Source organism: Gracilinanus agilis, chromosome 3 (assembly GCF_016433145.1).
Source record: "Gracilinanus agilis isolate LMUSP501 chromosome 3, AgileGrace, whole genome shotgun sequence".
Lineage (NCBI taxonomy): Eukaryota > Metazoa > Chordata > Mammalia > Didelphimorphia > Didelphidae > Gracilinanus > Gracilinanus agilis.
The window spans coordinates 202,295,382-202,309,285 of record NC_058132.1 but is presented as its reverse complement, the minus strand read 5'-3'; the positions used below and the strand labels follow the sequence as shown (position 1 = coordinate 202,309,285).

Sequence of the window (13,904 nt, the reverse complement as noted above, 5' to 3'; positions counted from 1 at the left end):
AATGTTAATAATCAAACTAACAAAAATCACATGATTACTTCAATAGATGCAGAAAACTCCTTTGACAAAATACAACACTCATTCCTTTTGAATGCACTAGAAAGAATATGAATAAAAGGGCCTTTCCTTAGAATAAGTAGTATTCATTTAAAACATTAGTAAGTATCATCTGCAATGGGGAAAGGTTAGAAACCTTCCCGATAAGATCAGGAGTGAAGCAAGGATGCCCATTATCACCACTATTATTTAACATTGTACTAGAAATACTAGTGTTAGCAATTAGGGAAGAAAAAGAAACTGAAGGAATCAAAGTAGTGTTAATGATTGAGGGAAGAACCCAAAGATGTTATTGGCTTAGCTAGTCTGGTTATGTGTTGAGATTAGCTGGGTTACTCCCCTCCTTTACCCTGAGAGCTTCAATGGAGTTTATATCTGTGATGATGTTGAGAACAGAAATGGACAGAAACCGGTGCTCAGACAAAGGACCTTTTGGGATTTGGTAATGACTGGTTGCCAGGGCTTAGCAAATGGCCTGGCTCCGTCAAAGTCCCCTCTGAACCCAGCGTCCTGTTGGGGAGAAAACAATGGCAGACAACTTCAGATTTAACTTAGCCAGAGCTTAAGAGAGTTGTTTCCCCAAATTACCCCTCTCACCCTCAACCCTCTCCAGGTAATCTCAAGGAATTCTGATCTGACTGTGAATCTCTCAAAAAAATGGTTTATTATAACAGATTCAAGGAAGGGTTAGGTTAATGGAATCAGGAAACCCTATTCTAACACACAGGAAGTTTGGAGACTATTTGACCTAGCCAAGCCAACGACTGTGGCTTCAAATGTTCTTCTTCCTTCCTCTAATCTGTTAGCTAATCTGATCTAAAGACAGATTGCAAGTGTCTTTCTTTGGAAGGCACAAGTAGGGTAAAGTCTTCAGGTTGTCTCAGCAAACTTTCCAGGTTGAAAAGCCCTCTAGCTGCTGTAGATGTCTAGACAGTCTCTTTGATGGTCATTTAGGAAAAACCCAGGAACACTTTCAGGTCTTCAGGCACAAGGGAAAGATTGGGAAAGCCTCAGGTATCCAAATATTGAATCCTGAGGTGAGATGAAAATACTCCATCCCCACACCAAGTCCAGAGACAAAGTTCCTCCTCCCATTCTATTTCCCACAAGCCTCTGTTGTTCCTTCCAACTGTCACTCCTACCCTTCTAGCCTTGCAACATTCCGAAAATCTCTCTGCTACTACAGTAGGCAATGAGAAAACTAAACTATCACTCTTTGTGGATGATGTACTGGTATACTTAGAGAATCCTAGAAAAACAACTAAAAAACTAGTTGAAATAATAGTTTTAGAAAAGTTGCAGGATACAAAATAAACCCATATAAATAGTCAGCATTTCTATATATTTCCAACGAAGCCCAGCAGCAAGTTAGAAAGAAGAAACCCATTTAAGATCACTTTAGACAATATAAACTGTTTGGGAATCTATTTGCCAAGACAAACATGGGAATTATATAAACATAATTGCAAAACACTTTTCACACCAAAAAAAGGTAGATCTAAACAATTGAAAAAGCATTCATTGTTCATGGGTAGGCCAAGATAATATAATAAAAATGACAATCCTATCTAAATTAATTTACTTATTCAGTGCCATACCTATCCAACTACCAAAAAACTATTTTACAGAACTAAAAACAATATCAAAATTCTTCTAGAAGAACAAAAAATCAAGAATATCAAGGGAACTAATGGGAAAAAAAATGTGAAGGATGGTGGTCTAGTAATACCAGATCTTAAACTCTACTATGAAGAATACTCTTCTTCTAAATATCTAGTATGATGAATAATCATCAAAACAATCTAGTATGGACTAAGAAATAGAAGGGTGAATCAATGGAATAGATTAACAGCAAATGACCTCAGCAGTCTAATGTTTGATAAATCCAAAGTTTCCAGTTTGGGGGATAAGAATTGTAAAGATGGGACTAACTCTCCCCTGCCTATTTTTAGATTTAATCACCAGAAGCATATACACTTCACATGGGGAGGTCTGTGAGCCATGTGGGTGATAGTAGGTGATGAATCAGAATCAACTAACTGCCCCCTAGGCAGTCCTATACAAAACTATAGCTGCAATTGGTCCATGTAAAGTGGAATGAAAGCACAGGAAATGACAAAAAGAATGGTTTTTAAAAGTGGCAAGAACTTTCTGTGACCAGCACTTTCACCTTCAAACTCAGCCCTGGAAGAGCTCTGACTGGGGACCTCAAATTGCTCTTGGATTTTCCCTTAGAACTACCATGTGGGTGAATGAAAAAGGTTGACTCCCTTTCCTGGCTTTTCTAGAGGAACTAGCCTCTGTAGAGACCCCTCCTCTTTGAGGAGGCCTGGTAGCTAAAACCCTTGTTTAATTTACTCTGACCAGGCTGGAGTAGTTATCTACTCTCTCTCTCTCATTTCCTTACTTTCACTCTTTCTCCTTTGTAAATAAACTACCATAAAAACTCATCCTGACTTGAGTATTATATTTTTGGTGACCATATTTTTATACATTTAATACAACCTATAATTTTTAACCCTTAGAGAACTCACCATTTGAAAAAAACTGCTGGGAAAATTGGAAAACAATATGACAAAAATTAGTTTTAGAACAATATCTCATACCCTATACCAAGATAAGGTCAAAATGAGTATATTATTGAAACATAAAGAGTGATATAAGTAAATAAGGGGAACACAGAATATTTTGCCTTTTGGATCTATGGAGATGGAAAGAATTTATGACCCAACAGGAGGTAGAGAACATTACAAGATATAAAATAAATAAATAATTTTTATTATATTAAATAAAAAAAGTTTTGTACTAACAAAACCAATGCAACCAAGATTAGAAGGGAAGCAATAAACTGGGGGGAAATTTTATTGCAAATTTCTCTGAAAAAAGTCTCACTTCTCAAATATATAAAGAATTGAATCAAATTTATAAGAATACAAGTTATTCCCCAGTTGATAAATGGTCAAAGGATATGAATAGGCAGTTTTCACATGAAGAAATCAAAGCTCTCAATAGTCACATGAAAAAAATATTCTAAATCCCTCTTGATTAGAGAAATGCAAATCAAAACAACTCTGAGGTACCGCCTCACACCGAACAGATTGGCCAATATGACAGTAAAGGAAAATAATAATAAATGTTGGAGTGAATGTGACAAAATTGGGACACTAATGTATTGCTGATGGAGTAGTGAACTGATCCAACCATTCTGGAGGGCTATAAAACAATGCATATCCTTTAATCCAGTAATATCATTATTAGGTCTGTATCCCAAAGAGATTTTAAAAAATGGGGAAAGACCTACTTGTACAAAAATATTTATAGTTGCTTATTTTTGTGGTGGCAAAGAATTGGAAACCAAAGGGATAATCCTAAGTTGGGGAATGGATGAACAAATTGTGGTATATGATAGTGATGAAATGCTATTATCTTATAAGGAATGATAACAGGATGATTACTGAAAAAGCTGAAAAGTCTTACCTAAATTGATGCAGAGTGAGATCAGCAGAACCAGAAAAACATTGTTCTCAGTAACAGCAATATTGTGGAATGATCAAAAGTGATAGACTTTGCTACTATCAGCAATATAATGATACAGAACAAATCTGAGGGTCTTATAAAAAAGAATGCTCTCCACTTCCAGAGAAAGAACTGTTGGAGTAGGAAAGCAGATGAAAGCATATGATTTATCACTTGTTTATTTGGGTATATGCTTTGGGATTTTGGTTTTATAAGATTATTCACTTACAAAAATGAATAATATGTTGACATGTTTTTCGTGATGATACACATATAACCAGATTGAATTACTTGCCATCTCTGGAGGGGCGGGGAGGAGAGAAGAAGAGAGGGAGACAATTTGGATCATATAACTTCCAAAAACTTATGTGGAAACTTGTTTTTAAAAATTTTTAAATAATAAAATTTAAAAACCAAAACCAAAACCAAACAAAACAAAAAGGTGGGCCAGTTCCAAAGAGAAATCAAATATCTCCAAGACTAGCTCTTTTGCAAGCAAAGGAAAAAACAAGGTAGTCCTGCTTGCCTATGTTTTTGTTTCCAGCTGTAAACACAATTGAAGTTGTTCTAGGTCACCTGGCCAAAGGGCTATGCATCTGGTGTTCAGTTGTCATTCATGAGGTGAAAAGTTTGTCCTTGTAAAGTCTGAAAGTCACCAATAAAGGACTGGTGATAAATGAGGCCATTTTCCCAGTGATTCACAGACGCATGTGTCTCCTAAAAAAGAAAGAATCTTTCACCATTCTCCTATGCCAAAGAATCCCAGTGAATCTTGACTCTCCTTTCAAGAGACGTGTGTCCTCTCTCTGATTGGCCTGACAAGTTTGTCCCTTGGATCCCCAGTTAGTGCCAATTTGATGGATATTTCCAAAGAGGAGCTGGACTTCAAGACCTCAACTCCTCCCTCATTCCATCATCACAAGGAAGGTGGGTCTTTTGCCTGCAAACTTTTTGAGAGATGAATGGAGCATCTCTAGAAACAGCCTTTTTGCCATAAAAATTCCTTCCAATGATCAGATTCTTTCCACCTTTTTATTTCTGTCCCCTCATCCTGTAGTGGGATAACTGATCAGGAAACCTGGCTGGAAGGAATACTTTCTCAGGAATGACAAGGCTATAGTAATTCGCTTAAAATTAGAAAATTTTATTAAGTTGAATGCAAGTTGAATTATTGAGTCAAGTGGTGGTGAGGCAGGAGCAAGTGGAGTACTGCTTCTTAGAGATGGGATCCGGGATTCTTATACCCTCTTGGCAACAGAGCCTACATGACTAGAGATGGGATGATGGTGGGGTGATGTGTTATGAGAGAGAGGGGAGGGATAATGGTGGGATGATGGAGTGATGTTTTTTTGGGACTCTGGGACCTGAGATGGGTCATGTGGTTATGTCCTATGCCTCAAAGTCAAAAGGGGATGAGCTTGTCCAGTTTTAGGGGATGGTTAGATAGCTGAGCTCAAAACAGATGCTTATCAGAAGCAAGCTGGTAGGTATCTATCTGTGTTCATCAAGAAGCTAGGAACACCAAAGGGAGTGTCTCTCTCAGAGACATCTTATAATTTGGCTTCTGTTGCTCAGTTTCCTTCCTTTAGCCAACACTTGCAGAAATGCAAGGGAAGAAAGGAATTCCTTTTTGACCTGGGATACCTTTGGGGTTTGGGGGGTATCTAGGGGAAGTCCATACCCCCATATCAATCCCATTGACTTTTGGGTAGTGAACTAAAATTCTATTACAAGGGGTTAGGAGAGAAGGAAAATTGCTGCTGAATAAAAGGAAGGCAGTTTTGCATTCTTTTCCCACTAGGAGAGCTGAGGGAATCTAAGTTTCTCAAGGGCTATTGGCTAAAAAAGAGGATCATTTTCTTGTGAGCAAGTATAGGATATGAGAACAAAAAAGAAATGCCTCAAAGAGAGGACTGAGGCTTAGCTCTGAATAGCACCCCCCTGTCCACCTATAGCACGGTATTGCTATATAGACTATTGCTAGACAAGATCCTGCCTAACTAACCATGCCTCCCTGACACTAACTTGGGAAGTCATTATTTTCATACCTAACAAAAGGATTTTTGCAGGGCAGCTGGGTGGCTTTGTGGATAGAGAGTCAGGCCTAGAGATGGGAGGTCCTGGGTTCAAATCTAGCCTCAGACACTTCCCAGCTGTGTGACCCTGGGCAAGTCACTTAACCCCCATGGCCTAGCCCCCACCACTCTTCTGCCTTAGAATTAATACTAGAATCAATAATACATAGTATTGATTCTAAGGTGGAAAATAAAGGCTTAAAAAAAAAATTCAGCTCCCCAGCTGTTCTCATTAGCCCTGGAGAGCTTGCCTGAATGAACTTTCATCTTGACAATTAGAAATCTGCCTGAAACTGGTCCCAAAGTAGTAATGCAGTAATCGTTTTGCCACTAGGTGGTGCTGTGTGCAGCTAGAATGCTGGATTTGGAATGGGGAAGGCCAGAGTTCAAATCTCGCGGCTGCTCCTTATGAGCCTCGAAAGCTCATTTCACCTCTGTGTATACAACAGGAGTGAGAATAGCACCGGCTCCCCGTGGTCCTGAGGAGCAAGCAAGAGAAGATGTCCATCTTCTGTAAAGCTCACTGTATAAACCTTAACTTTTACTCACTATTATTACTGATCACTCCAGACCAGCATTTTCAGGGACTTCAGGCAAAATTAGGCTTAACAACTTGAGAGAACATCAAATAACAAATTGTGCTCTTGGACCCTGGAACCCAGGGAGGCCTGACTTTAACCCCAGTACCAGAATCCAGACAACTGGACAGTCCAGGCTAATCTCTGACTCTGATTTCCTCATCTCGTTTCCTTGAGGCTGGACATGGATTTCCATCCCCATTACTTTGCACAAAGCAGGCAATTCATTATTTCAACTGGTAAATTTGAAAAGGGTGATGAAAGGGGGGGGGGGGGCAGCTGGCTGGCTCAGTGGATGGAGAGTCAGGCCCAGAAAGAGAATATCTCGTATTCAAATCCTGCCTCAGATACTTCCTAGCTGTGTGACCCTGGGCAAGTCACTTTACCCCCATTGCCTAGTCCTTACCCCTCTCTTCTGCCTTAGAACCAATACACAGTATTGATTCCAAGACAGAAGGTAAGAGTTTTTAAAAATAAATAAATAAAGACACTGGATTTAACATAACTCACCCAATTAAGTCTCACCATTTTGCTAGGCCCTTTAGAAGTTCCCTGTAAGGGTTGGGGTGAGGTCATGAATGTAAGCTCCTAGAGGGCAAGGACGATTTTAACTTTCACTTGATAACCTGGCTATTTGCACTGTTCAATGCTTATAAAACCAAATAAATGCTTATTGAATACCTTTTATTTTATCTTATTTTTTTATTTTTTTTAATTTGTATTTGTGTATTTTTTAAAAAGTTCCCTTTTTTAAAGGATATTTTTATTTTTTTATTTTATTTTTTAACTTTTAAACCCTTAACTTTCTGTGTATTGGCTCCTTGGTGGAAGAGTGGTAAGGGTGGGCAATGGGGGTCAAGTGACTTGCCCAGGGTCACACAGCTGGGAAGTGTCTGAGGCCAGATTTGAACCCAGTCTCTAGGCCTGACTCTCCATCCACTGAGCTACCCAGCTGCCCTATCTTATTTTTTTAATCCCTTGTTTTTGCTTTAATCACGTTCCTATCAGATAATATCCTTTCTCTTCCCCCACTTAGTGATCCATTTCTTCTGAGATTAAAAAGGGGGGTGGGGGGATCAGCAAAACGAAATGGCACATTGTCTGACAATCTAGAAAACATTTCATATTAAGCATGCGAAAAAAGTCCAAGCCATCAAAGAACAGGCTAAAAGGTCTTTAGTGATAAAGGAGCCTTCAGTAATACCCCACACCTGTGGGGAACAGTTCAGGCTCTGCAGGGAGAGAGCAGCGCGGGGGGGGGGGGGACATGCCTGTTTGGCCCAAGGTGAACTTGAGCATCATCCCATCTCGTTCGTCCGGAGATCAGCTCCCAGCACTTCCCCAGCCCCTCTCCCGTCCCTCTTCCCAACCTCCTTCCCTCTTGAAGTCCCCCCCAGAAACTCTCTGGGCCCAGAAGCAACCACATAGAGCTCAGCACCCCACTGCCTGCCTGCCAGCAGCCTCAAGCCCTGGCAGTGCTCTTGGGTCCCAGCAGCTGGCAGCCCCGCTGGCTCTCTGACTGGACAGAAAACAGGCAGAAGTCATCTGCTCACTCCACCTGGGTGACGTGGGCCATCCGAGACGGCGTGGGAGGTCCTGCCCACCCGCCGACAGAGACCCCCCAAGTACAAATGGTGCATCCCAATCCTGGTTCCTTCCAACTCAAGTGCACCACATGCATCGCCCCCATCTGCTGGCGTGACCCCAGTAGCAGCCGGGGAGACCCAGAGACCGCCAGGTACCGCTTCCCAGAGCCCCGAAGACCCTGAGGGGAACTCACTCCTCCTTCCCCATTCCTTTCCCTCACTAAGAATCATAATAGGTAACCTTTAGATAGGCCTTTGGAAGTGCAAAGCCACAGTTACAAAAGGGAAAAGCTTGGTCATTATTGGCTCATTTGCAGGGTGGTTCTTATTTTCCCCTTTTTTCCAAGGAGGAAAATGAGATTAAAGGACTTGCCCAAGGGTGAATTGCTAGTGAGCGTCTGAGATGGCATTATGGACTCACCCCACCTCTCTGTTTTGCTGGGCCCTGAGGAAGTTGCCTGAGAGGGCTGGGGCGGAAGATAAAGGTGGGGCCCAGATTGTAAACTCCTAGAGAGCAAGGATGATTTTAAATTCCACTTTATTGCCTGGTGGTTTGCCCTGTTAGGAATGCTTATGAAACCAAATAAAAGCTGGGCCATGGAATCTAGAAATCTCAAACTTGAAGCCCAGCAAGATTCTTGTCTCCAGAAGCCTATCCCACCCTCCTTCCGAGGATCGAACTCAGGACCTTCCACTTACTAGAATGATGGGAAAGAGTCACTTGACTAGGACTTAGCCCCCCACCTGATGGGGATTGTCATTTAGCGGAGGGTCCATTATTCAGTCTGAAACTGGTAGCCTGAGATTCCCTTCAGGCTGGATTCTCAGGGGAACGGGGAACCCAGTACAAGCTCTGGGGTCTCCAATTTACAAGCTAGTCCTAAAACTTGGGGTTCATCGGATCTTACTAGGCTACAAGTTTGGGGCTTCTAGATTCCATGTCGACCATGATAATTGAATCACTTTTATTTTATTTTGCTTTTATCCTTAGTTTTTATTTTAGTCGTGTTCATGTCAAGTAATATCACTTTTTCCTTCTTTCATCTAGTGACCCATTTCTTCCAAAATTGAAAAAGGGGGGAGGGGCAGGGAATCAGCAAAAATAAACTCATTGACAGTTTCTGACAAGCTATACCACCTCCTGCATTAAGCAAATGAAAAAAAAAAAAAGTTAAAGCCATGGAGCAGCTTATTTTCCATCCCACAAACTTCAGAAGGTTTAGCCTGGTGATGAGAGAGGTATAAGGCAAAAGGTCCACAATATGTGGATGCTTGAGAGGGTCATGCCATTTAGTGTTATACCATCACACCTGTTCACATTCATTCTTCCAGTGGTCATAGGTGCTAAGACTGTACAGGAGCTCCTTTTCCACAATCGTGGACACAGAGATGATGAGATGATTGAGAGGCAGACAAGCATTTTTTAACAGGCCTCTTTGTGTATTTGTCTTGCTCCACTACATTCATTTGTTAAAGCAGTTTTTTAAAAGTTTGTTTTTTAATTGAGAGGATGAAAGGGTTTTAAAAAAAATAATAATAATATCAAAAAAGAGAGCCATGATAACACTTCTAAATGCTTGAGGCAGAAAGAATTTAATAAGTATAGAAAAATGACTGTTCAAAGATAAGTATACAATTTGTGTTTTTTTAAAAAGTAAATAATAGAATCCTCTGTGTGTGTATCCTCTACACACACCTGGGCGCAAGTGCGCAAGTGCATGCGCTTTCTGCTGTGGTTATAGAAGTGATTTTTCTTCTTTTGTTGTTAAAAATTGAGAATTAAAATAATTTACAAAAAAGGAACAGGAATACATGAACAAAGGATCAGGGTGGAAATTTAGGATTGGCTGACAAATTATTTTTTTAATTCATGAAAGTTATTTATTTAAGTGCACTTTGATGTAAAGCATATCTAATTGGTTGTACTGGTGCTTAATATTATATTTATAATAAATCATTTGATTTAAAAAATAAATTAAATCCTGTGTCCCATCAAAGGAACTTAGCTGGTGACAGTGGCAGCATGGCCTGGGAAAGACACTCGGTTTCTGAGAGTCCAGTACAGTGATTCCTGATGGCCTGATGGCCTGATGGCGAGGTGATCTCCTTTCACCAATCCTGATAGGATGGGGGCACACATTGACTCCTGGCCAGTAGCTGGTGGTTACTTAGTCCAGAGGAGTTCAGAAAATGTGAATCCTGTGCCCCTGTTGGTTTCATAGCTAAAATCCCACCTTATACAGAGAAATTTTTGAAACCCTCTTCATTCCAATGCCTTTCTTCTAAATAGGATTATTTCCTATTTATCCTGTTAACTTGTTAACATATTTGTTTGATCTTTGTCTCCTCTATTGGATTGTGGATTCCTCTATGTCTGGGACTGCCTTTTACCTCCTTTTGTATCCTAGTCCTAGCACAGTAGAAATTTAATAAGTGTTTATTGATTGACTGGGTATGGTCAGTAGGATACTATAACCAGGCCTAGGAGAATGAGAGAGAATATTTGCTTTATTTTTATTTTTTTTTAAACCCTTACCTTGCATTTTAGAATCAATCCTGTGTATTGGTTCCAAGGCAGAAGAGCAGTAAGGATTAGGCAATGGGAGTTAAGTGACTTGCCCAGGGTCACACAGCTAGGAAGTATCTAAGGCCAGATTTGAACCCAAGACCTCCAATATCTTGGTCTGCTTCTCCATCCACTGAGCCACTCAGTTGAACTGAGAATATTTATTTTATTTTTCTATAAAACCCTTACCTTCCATTTTAGAATCAATCCTGTATATTGGCTCCAAGGCAGAAGAGTGGTAAGGGCTTGGCAATGGGGGTCAAATGACTTGCCCAGGGTCACACAGCTGGGAAGTGTCTGAGGCCAGATTTGAACCTAGGACCTCCCATCTCTAGTCCTGGCTCTCAATCCACTGAGCTACCCAGCTGAACTGAGAATATTTACTTTATTTTATTTTATTTTTTTAAACCTTTACCTTCCATCTTGGGCTCCAAAGCAGAAGAGTGGTAAGGGCTAGGCAATGGGGGTCAAATGACTTGCCCAGGGTCACACAGCTGGGAAGTGTCTGAGGTCAAATTTGAACCCAGGACCTCCCATCTCTAAGCTTGGCTCTCAATCCACTGAGCCACCCAGCTGCCCCACCCTTCCCTGAGAATATTTACTTTAAAGACTGAAGCCTCCCCAGATATGAAGATTTACTTTAAAACCCAAAGAGTCCCCAGCCCTGAATTCTTTTCACTTCTTGATACAGGTAATGATCAATTGATCAAGTGAGTAAATTTCCTCTTTGTTTCTTAGAAATGAGTACTTTGATTAAAGAGTGAAGGAAGTGCAGAGGGGAGGGCTGGGAGGTAAAAAACACCCCCATGAAAGGAATCAATCCATCAGCCTCTAGCATTTCTTAAATATTCACTCAGTCCCCCAAACCTGGCTAACTCCGGGGGATACAAAGAAAGACAAAACAAAGTGGCTGGCCTCAAGGAGTTTACATTCCAGTGGGGGAAAGAGGGGAACAATTTGTAGGTACAGGACGCATACAAACGTCCCAAGTAAATGGAAGGCTATCCTGGTGCTGGGGAAGGGGCCACCTAGGGAGGAGGGCCAGGCTAAGGGTCTTGGGTAGAATGCAAGGGTGGAGCTGAATCTAGGGCAAGCTGGGAAAGGGGGTTAGATCTGAGGAAGCAGCTGAAGCAGCATTCCTCCCCCCTCGTTAATGTAAATGAGGAAGGGGAGGGTTTGCCCAGGAAAAGCTAATAAAAACCCAGCCCTGGGTCCATCCAAGAGTATTCCTGCTCGCAATCGAATTCCTGAGCTCCAGGTTTCTTCAAAGGAAGCAGCCAAAGGCACTACTAAAGGTAGGTTTCCCTGCAAGTGCTAGATCTGAATTTGAACCCAGGTCCACTGGCTCCAAATGCTCTCTATAGAAAACTGCCTACTCTTCTTGGCAAAAGGCAGAGATTTGGGGTTTTGAAGTCAATGAAGACCTGAATTCAAATGCTTCCTCATAACCTTGACCCGCAGGGTGAGCCTGTGCTAGTCGTCCTCTCCCTCTTCCCATGCCTAAATTGGGAAGAACCCTGACCTCTGTGTTGTGAGGATCAAGTAGAAATCCTGGTTTGCCAGCTTTAAGACTGTAAGCAGTCCTTATTATCTTGGCCCCTGTACCTTCCTAGAGTCCACTTGCAGACAACTGTATGTACAGAATTACAGGGAGAGATAATTTTGTTTTTTAGACCCTTGCCCTCTTAGAATCAATACTGTCTACGGGTTCCAAGACGGAAGAAACCGAAGCAAGGTCTAGGCAGTGGGGTTGAGTGACTTGCCCAGGGTCACCCAGCTGGGAAGTGTTTGAGACCAGATTTGAACCCATCTCTGTGTCTGACTTGTCAATCTACTGAGCCACCCAGATGCCTCTTGATTTTTTTTTTTTAAACCCTTACTTTATCTTAGGATCAATACTGGGTATTGGTTCCAAGACAGAAGAGCCCCAAGGTCTAGGCAATGGGGTTGAGTGACTTGCCCAGGGTCACCCAGCTAGGAAGTGTCTGAGGTCATATTTCAACCCATCTCTGGGTCTGATTGTCAATCCACTGAGCCACCTGGCTACTTCCCATTTAGATATATAGATCCTGTACTTGGAAGCTAGTTCCTAAAGAAATGTTGGGAGGAGGGTAAGGAGGGGCACTCCAGGCTATCCTTGGTGGCCTTCCTTGTTGATATTTACTTTCCAACTCTGGGAATGTAATCAAGTCAATCCTGGCTATTGTTTCTGGAAAGGGTGTGTCCACCCCTCCACCCCTTCCAGCTTTACCCCTGGAAAGCTTGTCTCTTCTGTCCATCCACACTTGGCACATGTGGCAGCTGTGAATGATGGGATCCCCACAAGCTCTTACTGACCTCTAAAAGCAGTAGGAAGACCCACAGAAGTGGGAGGCAGCTGGGGGGCTCAGTGGATAGAGACAGAAGGGTCTGAATTCCAATCTAGCCTCAGATACTTCCTCGCTGTGTCCTCCTGGCCAGATCGCTTAACCCCATTTACCTAGCCTTTGCTCTTCTGTCTTAAAGAGTTACCAAGACAGAAAGTAACTTTTTTTTTAAAAATGGACCTTGTATACAAGAGTAAATGCCAAGAGCAGCTAGGTGGCTCAGTGGATTGAGAGGCAAGCCTAGAGAGAGGAGGTTCTGGGTTCAGATGTGGCCTCAGACACTTCCTGACTGTCTGACTCTGGGCAAGTCACTTAACCTCCAGTGCCTAGTCCTTTCTGCTCATCTGCCTTGGAACTGATATTTAATATTCATTCTAAGACAGATGGTAAGGGTTTAAAAAAAAAACAGCACAGAAGGCAAAACCAGGTGATGGAAAGGCCTGGATTTCATACTAGAAAAAGTTGGAGACAATTAAAAAAGCAATGGAGATTCATTTTTTAAATTCCCTGTCAGGTTCTATGTAATTTTGTTCAGGTTTCATGGCAGCAAGTTCTCATTCTGTAATTTAGTAATGTAGTATTTGATCAAAAAGCATTGAGTGGGGGCAGCTGGGTAGCTCAATGGATGGGGAGCCAGACCTAGAGACAGGAGGTCCTAGGTTCAAATCTGACCTCAGACACTTCCCAGCTGTGTGACCCTGGGCAAGTCACTTGACCCCCATTACCTACCTTATGGCTCTTCTGCCTTGGAGCCAATACACAGCATTGCCTCCAAGACAGAAGGTAAGGGCCTTAAAATAAAGTTTTAAAAAAGCATTAAGTATTGACTATGAGGCACTGAGCTAGGTGCTGGGAGTATGGCCAAGAAGTGCATCTTCTCTGCTGTGGAGACTTTCTACTGGGGCAATTGGCATGCACACCTGTAAGATACCTTGTTTTTGTTGAATCAGGCATTCCCCCACCCCAATTATCTAGCTTCAGTTTTCTTGGCAAAGATATGAGTGGTTTGCCATTTCCATCTCTTGCTCATTTAACAGATGAGGAAATTGAGGCAAACAGGCTTAAGTGACTTGCCCAGGGTCACACAGCTGATTAGTGTCTGAGGCCAGATTTGAAACAAGGAAGATGAATCCTCTTGACTCCAAGCCTGCTATAAAACC

At 41.8% G+C, this 13,904-nt stretch overlaps 1 protein-coding gene across 1 annotated transcript in view; it reads left to right on the top strand.

Annotated features, from left to right (window-relative positions):
* The window catches only part of LOC123242097 (phospholemman-like), a 236,045-nt gene that overhangs the window by 119,971 nt on the left and 102,170 nt on the right, over positions 1–13,904 (top strand). The gene's annotated exons all lie outside the window — the stretch shown is intronic.